This window comes from Clupea harengus, unplaced genomic scaffold (genome assembly GCF_900700415.2).
Source record: "Clupea harengus unplaced genomic scaffold, Ch_v2.0.2, whole genome shotgun sequence".
NCBI lineage: Eukaryota > Metazoa > Chordata > Actinopteri > Clupeiformes > Clupeidae > Clupea > Clupea harengus.
In genome coordinates this window covers 28,219-35,347 of record NW_024880094.1, presented here as the reverse complement: position 1 = coordinate 35,347, position 7,129 = coordinate 28,219, and the positions used below count along the sequence as shown (strand labels likewise).

The window sequence follows — 7,129 nt, the reverse complement described above, 5'->3', positions numbered from 1 at the left end:
GACTATGCAGACTCATCTCCATCTCGGATGAGGCCAATGATTTTTGTTGCGTCTGCAAATTTCAGGAGCTGAACAGACGGGTCTCCTGAGGTGCAGTCATTTGTGTACAGAGAAAAGAGCAGTGGGGAGAGCACACATCCCTGGGGGGCACCAGTGCTGACTGTCCGGGTGCTGGATGTAATTTCACCCAGCCTCACCTGCTGCTTCCTATCTGTCAGGAAGTTCGTAATCCACTGACAGGTGGTGGCGGGCACAGTGAGCTGGGTGAGTTTGGTGAGGAGGACTTCTGGCATGATGGTGTTGAACGCCGAGCTGAAGTCCACAAACAGCATCCTTGCATACGTCCCTGGGGAGTCGAGGTGTTGCAGGATGTAGTGCAGTCCCATGTTTACTGCATCTTCCACTGACCTATTAGCCCGGTAGGCAAACTGCAGAGGGTCCAGCAGGGGGCCAGTGATGACCTTCAGGTGGGACAACACCAGTCTCTCGAAGGACTTCATGACCACAGACGTTAGGGCGACGGGCCTGTAGTCATTTAGTCCAGTGATGGAGGGTTTCTTGGGAACCGGGATGATGATGGAGCGCTTGAAGCAGGAGGGGACTTCACACAGCTCCAGAGATCTGTTGAAGATCCGTGTGAAGATGGGGGCCAGCTGGTCAGCACAGACTTTCAGACAGGAGGGTGACACACCGTCTGGGCCTGGAGCCTTCCTGATCTTCTGTTTCTGAAAGAGCTCACACATCTTCTTCACAGACCGTCAGTGCCGGGGGGGAGTTAGGAGGGAGAGGGGAGGTGATAGCAGGGGGTGCAGTTTGTTGGGTGAAGTCTGAGTTGGAGCGGGGTCTGGATGTGGAGTGATCAAACCTGCAGATAAGCGTTGCATTACATTATGTGCTTCATTACATAAAAATCGGTACAAATATATTAGCCGTTCATTTTTTATTTCGGAATCTATGAGCAACATCTAGCCTACAGTCGTCCTTATTTGGGAACTTTTTTATTTTGACTTGCATAGTATTTCATGTTGATGTTCTTTCTAATCATGATCACCTGTGCTCCAATCTGAGTCATGCCCATCATACTCATCTCACGCATGCTCAAACTTACGTGAATAACAATAAACGACGCTAGAAACATTGATTCAGCCTCTTGAGGTATGTGTAGGAAGGTTTCTCCTAGGGGCTCCATGTGCTGTTTGAGATAGTTTTCAGCTGGTTCATTTGTCTGCATTATCCCTTAAACTGCTGGGAGAGTAAGAAATCACTGAAATAACTACTACCAACTACTCACAATGTCACTGGAATCATCCATCTCCACATGCGACAAAAATCTTGAAGGACTAATTCCTGACTTTGATCTTTTCTTAGCTCTGTATCCTGATGGAGCTGAAGGGTTTGACTGGTCACTGTGGAAACTGAGTGGGGACTGTGTCTGCAATGCTTCCCAGGGGCTCCAGTTAGCCTGGCTTACAGGAGGCATTGGAAACATGTGTTCACAGTAAGATACATTCCTTTAGCATATTTTACACAAACAAACAACCAGGAAATCACAGCAGCCCAGAAAAACATACATACATATTTACAACCCTGTCATGAAATATTCATGGGCGTGTGTTTACATACACATATTGAGGCAGGGTTAGCACGGAGTGGAAAGACTGCTGGTCTGACTCCCAGACCACAAACACAAACATAAGAGGAGTGAAAGAGTAAAGCTTTTTTTCCCTTCCTCTTCTACAATCACGTACTCTTGAGCATAAAACTTAAAGAGGACCTGTTATCCTTTTCTGCCCCCCCCCCCCCCCGTTTCCTTTAGTGTAGTATAGCTATTTGTCTGCAAAGTTACAAATCCCACAGTACACACCAGATACACTTTTCTCAGCTGCCTTCAACCCCTCATTGAAATTCCAGCCCTTTTCCTTTGTTACAAGATGATGTAATGTCTAAACACAGTACTTATTGCCCACCTAGCTGACCAATCAGAGTGCACTGGGCTCATGGTGAGGGGGGGCTTAAAGACACAGGAGCTTTAACAGAGTGTATTCTAGTAGACCCCCAAAATGAAATAATGAACATAGAAAGTGTGCATAATAGGTTATCAGTAACATCAGACCTTCCTGCTTTGGAGCTGAGATATAGCTGTCAGAACAGGATGGGGTTGTGCAGGCTAAGTCCCAATTGTGTGTGGTCATGGTAGAACATTATTAATAAATACAAGATTTTGCTCGGATGAATATTCCCTGCATTACAAAGGTTCAGTGAAACTAATACCTAAAACCTCTCTCTCCTGAGTCGTTATCAGGTCATCATAAGTTACGAATCAGTGCTAGACTTTGCGTTGAGTTCAGTTCAGTTTCCAGACAGTATCAACTAACGCATTAAGCATATTCAGCCTTGCCACTTGTACAGTTAATATGAAATGAAATTTACTGAAGTGAAGAGGTAGTGGGGGTTGAACACTTTGTGCTATGTCTTTGCTTTCTCTTGAATCCAATTAAACAGACAAAGGCCAATCTAAAATGATAACAAGTAAGTTGAAGAAAAAAAAAAACACACCAAAGCATTCTTATTCAAATGTGAATAATTATTTATGCGGTGACTGATTAAGAGATAACTCACATCAAGTCACACTTGATTAGCCTGTGCCATTTTGTTTCCTCCACCATTTAAAGCGCTGTGTTGATTGTCTGATGAGGTTTTATCTTGAGTGCTTCAATCAATGGGGTCTTGGAAAAAGGGACAGGAAAAAAGAAAAACACAAAGGCTTCAGACAGTCACTTCCCATGCAGATCAGTGCATAGAGACACACACTTGAATTGCAATGACTTGACATAAGTGAGTTCCAGGAGACCATGTCCGATGCAGGCATGTCAGTAGCTGAGAGTGGCATTAAAGTCTATGGAACACAGCTACAGTTTGTGTTTATTTTCTAGTTAATGCTGGTATAGTATTATTATTATTTTTTTTTTGAATGAATGAATGAATACATCCAGAGAGATTTCATTTACCTTAACCATTGGCACATGCAGTGCTTTTGTCAACAGGGACTGATGTCACACACATCAGAGTTTAAATATACTCACAAGCAGGGGCGGCTTGTCCATAAGGGTGATTGGGGCGACGCACTACCTAGGGGAAATGAAAAAAAAAAAAAAAAAAAACCTCCTGATGTATAAACGCAATATCCTTGTAAGTCGTGTAAATGACATGTAAATTTAAATGTATTAACTTTTTTTCTGTCGGATTCTACCACTAGACCGTCTGATCTGCCTCTGTATGTCATTGTCGAATCAGGTAACAGTCGTTCAGACAGCCTAAAGTCGTGCTTCAAATGGCCCCGCCCCTTCTGGGGCGATTTGGGGCGAAATGAAAATCGCCCCAGACCTCTCCCGTTGACTCCCATGTTAAATCCATTTTTTCACAAAACAGAGCTCTCAATGCATTCTCTACGACTTCCGGGAGGGCTCGCCCCTCCATGTCGTGTCATAAGTAGTGGACGTAAAAGCCTATACGAACGTCATACAGCTTCGACGGAGGGATATTCTGTCAAGATGGCTGCCTTGTTCAGTGCAATAACTCGATTCGCTCTTTGACAGAAACTCCTTTTTAGTCGGCGTACTAATGAAGATAAATTGACAACCAAACAATTAGGACTTCCTAGACCAAATGTATCCATTCAACAGGTTTCTACAAAGGGAGGGAAATCCTACATCCAAGAATTCGCGGTCGTGAAGTGGCTAACGCGGTCTGTATTTCATATACCACCGTCACTTTTCATAGGTTTCACAGTTCGCTTCTTGCACTAACACTGAATTATTTTTTATGTGATGACTTATTTTGCTTTTGTAAGCCAATACTTTCAAGATCAGTCAATAAATATTGTTGGTTTTGACTTATGTTACCCCTTGTTTATGTTGTTACTGGACATATCATGTGGCCTGTTAAGCTATGTTACATCATACAACATTTGAGAAACGTGGATAATGAAAAAGTGGGATAATTTAATGTGGAGCCACATCATGTTTGCTTATGAAGGCTCCTGGATGCAACTTTCTTCCATAGCTTTCCACCTGTAACTTGCTACTCTATGTAGCAAGAGGGGACATATTACTGTTGTGTGCTGCCAATAGTGGACAAAAAGGTAGTGCTGTATGAGTTAATCAGCTAACTTAATGTACCTACTGAATGGGTCGCCTTAATCATTATCAAAAAAATTGCCAGCCCTGAGAATTTTTTCAGGAGCCGCCACTGCTCACAAGTTCACATCCTGACACCCCCGACAAGGTACGGTGTGTCATCAGTTATCCTTTCAAATGTGTGTGGTAGGGTGGTGTTGTTACACCTACACTCCCTGCTTTTACATTCACATTCAATCAGCCCAACTATCGTCAGCCTAGTCACTGATAACCTCCACTTAGATGGAGATAAAAGGACCAGACGTTGTGTGCGTGCATTACGGTGTCTGTAACCACACCCCTTCTCCTGTTGAGGTGCTTTCCTGATTTGCCGGGTAGGTGTTTGTTTGCAGGCGAGTGGTACAACTTTTACCCATTACTTTTGGGCTTACCTTTTCGTGTTTGTTTTGTAGCCCTGTATTCCTAGCCTTCCCTCTGACGCTCGCCTTCGGTATGTCCTTGTCCCTGCATGTTCAGGTATGCCTTTCCTATTTTCATTAACGCTGGAGGAGTAGCCTCTTTTCACACTGGCTCTAATTAGCGCATCTGTTTATTAGTGAGGAACCGTACTTCGCCGCTGACCTCGTCGTTCCTGTGATAACCGTCTGATAACTGCCTGATCACAAAGGTGCTGCTGTTTTGTTTAAGCCTGACAATGCGTGTGTGATTCAGCATGCTCGTGACTCTGCCAAACTGTTGTTGTGCATGCTGGTCTGACATATATCTGGGCTGGGTTTTCGTTTTCTTTGTGATGTTCTTTTTGTCTGAGCATTGTACCATCTTGTCCACTCCAATGGAGTAATGCTTCTGTCTAGTGTGTTTTCTGTCTGCATGTGACTGGGCATAAGGCTGGTGGCGCTGTAGCTGTCCTGGTGCATGCTTGTTTGTTCTGGTCTGTAGTTAGCCTCGTTACATGATTGCTATTACTGTCTGAGTGTTTCATGATTAGGATGGACTGTTGATATCCCCTGGTGCAATAATCGTTTTCATTTTATTTGTTAAGCAGTTGCTAGGTGCTTCCAGAGGGAGGCTAGGCACCTGGTGGTGGGCCCCTGTCACTGCATGCGGGTGTATCAAGCTGTTTAGTGTGCTGTGGGTGTGCCGTGATTGTGCTGTGTGTGCAGTGTGCTGTGGGTTGCTTGCCGTGTCATAGTTCACCTTATAACCACTTCTTTGAGTGTGTGTGCACGTGTGAGCGGTGTGGATCCAAGAGCACGCCGTCTGCTAGTCTGCCTCCCTCAGGTAAGTCCTACTTAGCACTGCCTAGACTCTAGTCTACTAGTTTCCCTGTTTTAGCCTTACTGACATAAATGATATTCAATAAATATATTTTTGTATCTTGCTAACTTGTCAGTCTCGTTGCAGGTTATTTCATGATCCACCTCTTCACTCCCACTCTCCCTTCCCTCAGTTGTTAATAAACATTCTTGAACTGGAATCCCGTCTGTCGCCTCGTGCATTTAGAACCTGTTTTTGCCTTGGTGTATAAACTGAAATTACTAGTATAATAAACAGCATACTGACAATTACTTTGAAGTATTCCCTGGGGCTTACTGGTGTAAGTTTTCCCTGGGGTGGCGTAGTCGGACTATCATTTGGGGTATAACCATCTTCCCCTCTACTGCCCTCACTACATGTGACATCACTATTATATGAGATAATTGGTCTTGTGCCCATGGTAAAGGATCTGAAATTGCAAACGTCAGTCAAGCTAACACTTAAAAGCATGGTATCGATGACTAGCTTGTATGTAAGTTAAGGCAGATGGGAGAGAAATTCAATGACTACACACCTGACATTACAGGAGCATCTGCCCAGATCATTGCCTGAAATTAAGACACCATTTGCTATTGTTGTGAAGGGCAAATCGGACCTAAATTATGTTGGCCTCAAATTTGAATATTTAATACAAATTTAAATCAGATACATGAAACATGAAAAATCACAGAGGAAATGCAACACCAGTGGTGATACATAAACTATATATCACCTCAACGTAAGATGTAACTGTACGTATTATATTATTTCAACTGAAGCAGATGCATGCCTGTGGAAATACTGTCTATATATAAATATATATATATATATATATATATAGGAAAACTCTGACTGGGCAAAGAAGAGCAAATCGGGGGGAATCAGCATCAAGCTGAAATAATCCACCTGGAGTCATTAAAAAAAGGCCCATTCCTTTGAGGACAAATTCATTCATTCTTAACATACTCTCACTGTGACTAGTCCCTTCAATGGAAAACGCGAGGCCTGCAAGTTTGCTTAATTGTGACTGGAGCGAGCGATAGAAAAGGTACTGCTGACTCACACTCAGGGGGGGGTAAGCTGGCGAGGAAAGTGTTTGGCTCAAGGTGATATGCATGTTTCCTCATAAGCTCATTAAACTTTAACACGAAAACCTGGCTCTCTGCATGCAGCAGGAGAAGGCGTCAGACTGGTGTGTGTGTCTGTGTGAGTGTGTGCGTGTGTAAGTGTGTGTGTGGGAGAGGGGTTTTGCAGTTCTTTTTCTGAACAGCCTCATTTTACCTTTTGCAGTGCTGGTGGTTGTTCCCAAAAGGTCGGCGGAGGTCGATGGTTGCTCAGGTCAGAGCTGTCAGGCGCTATACCCTTCCCAGGCAGCTCAAGGGTGGAAGTGTTACCTAACAGGCTGCTGGAAAGGCTGTCAGTGGTGCCATAAGATTGCCCTGAAAGGTTTTTCCATCTTCTTTTTGTATTTAACTTTTATATTTGTTTGTACCCCCAGCTCTCAACAACTCAGTTCTTGCACTTATACTCAGCATTGGAGGGTTTGATGGAAACCGAGATCATGCCCTGCTACGTGTTCCTTTTAAGAAACCACCTCTATCTAAGAACAGCCCATGGCTGACTGCACTTTTCACACTGCACTGTTCATCCTCACGCTGTTCACTGTTCTCCGCAAGGCACAGAATTACCCACGTTAT

General features: G+C 43.9%; 1 long non-coding RNA gene across 1 annotated transcript; it reads left to right on the top strand.

The window, feature by feature from the left end:
- Window positions 1–4,322: 4,322 nt before the first annotated feature.
- On the top strand, window positions 4,323–5,052 carry LOC122131247. Its single transcript, XR_006152051.1, has 3 exons — window positions 4,323–4,510; window positions 4,589–4,652; window positions 4,733–5,052. It is a non-coding gene; the product is annotated as an uncharacterized LOC122131247 (long non-coding RNA).
- The last annotated feature ends 2,077 nt before the right edge of the window (window positions 5,053–7,129 follow it).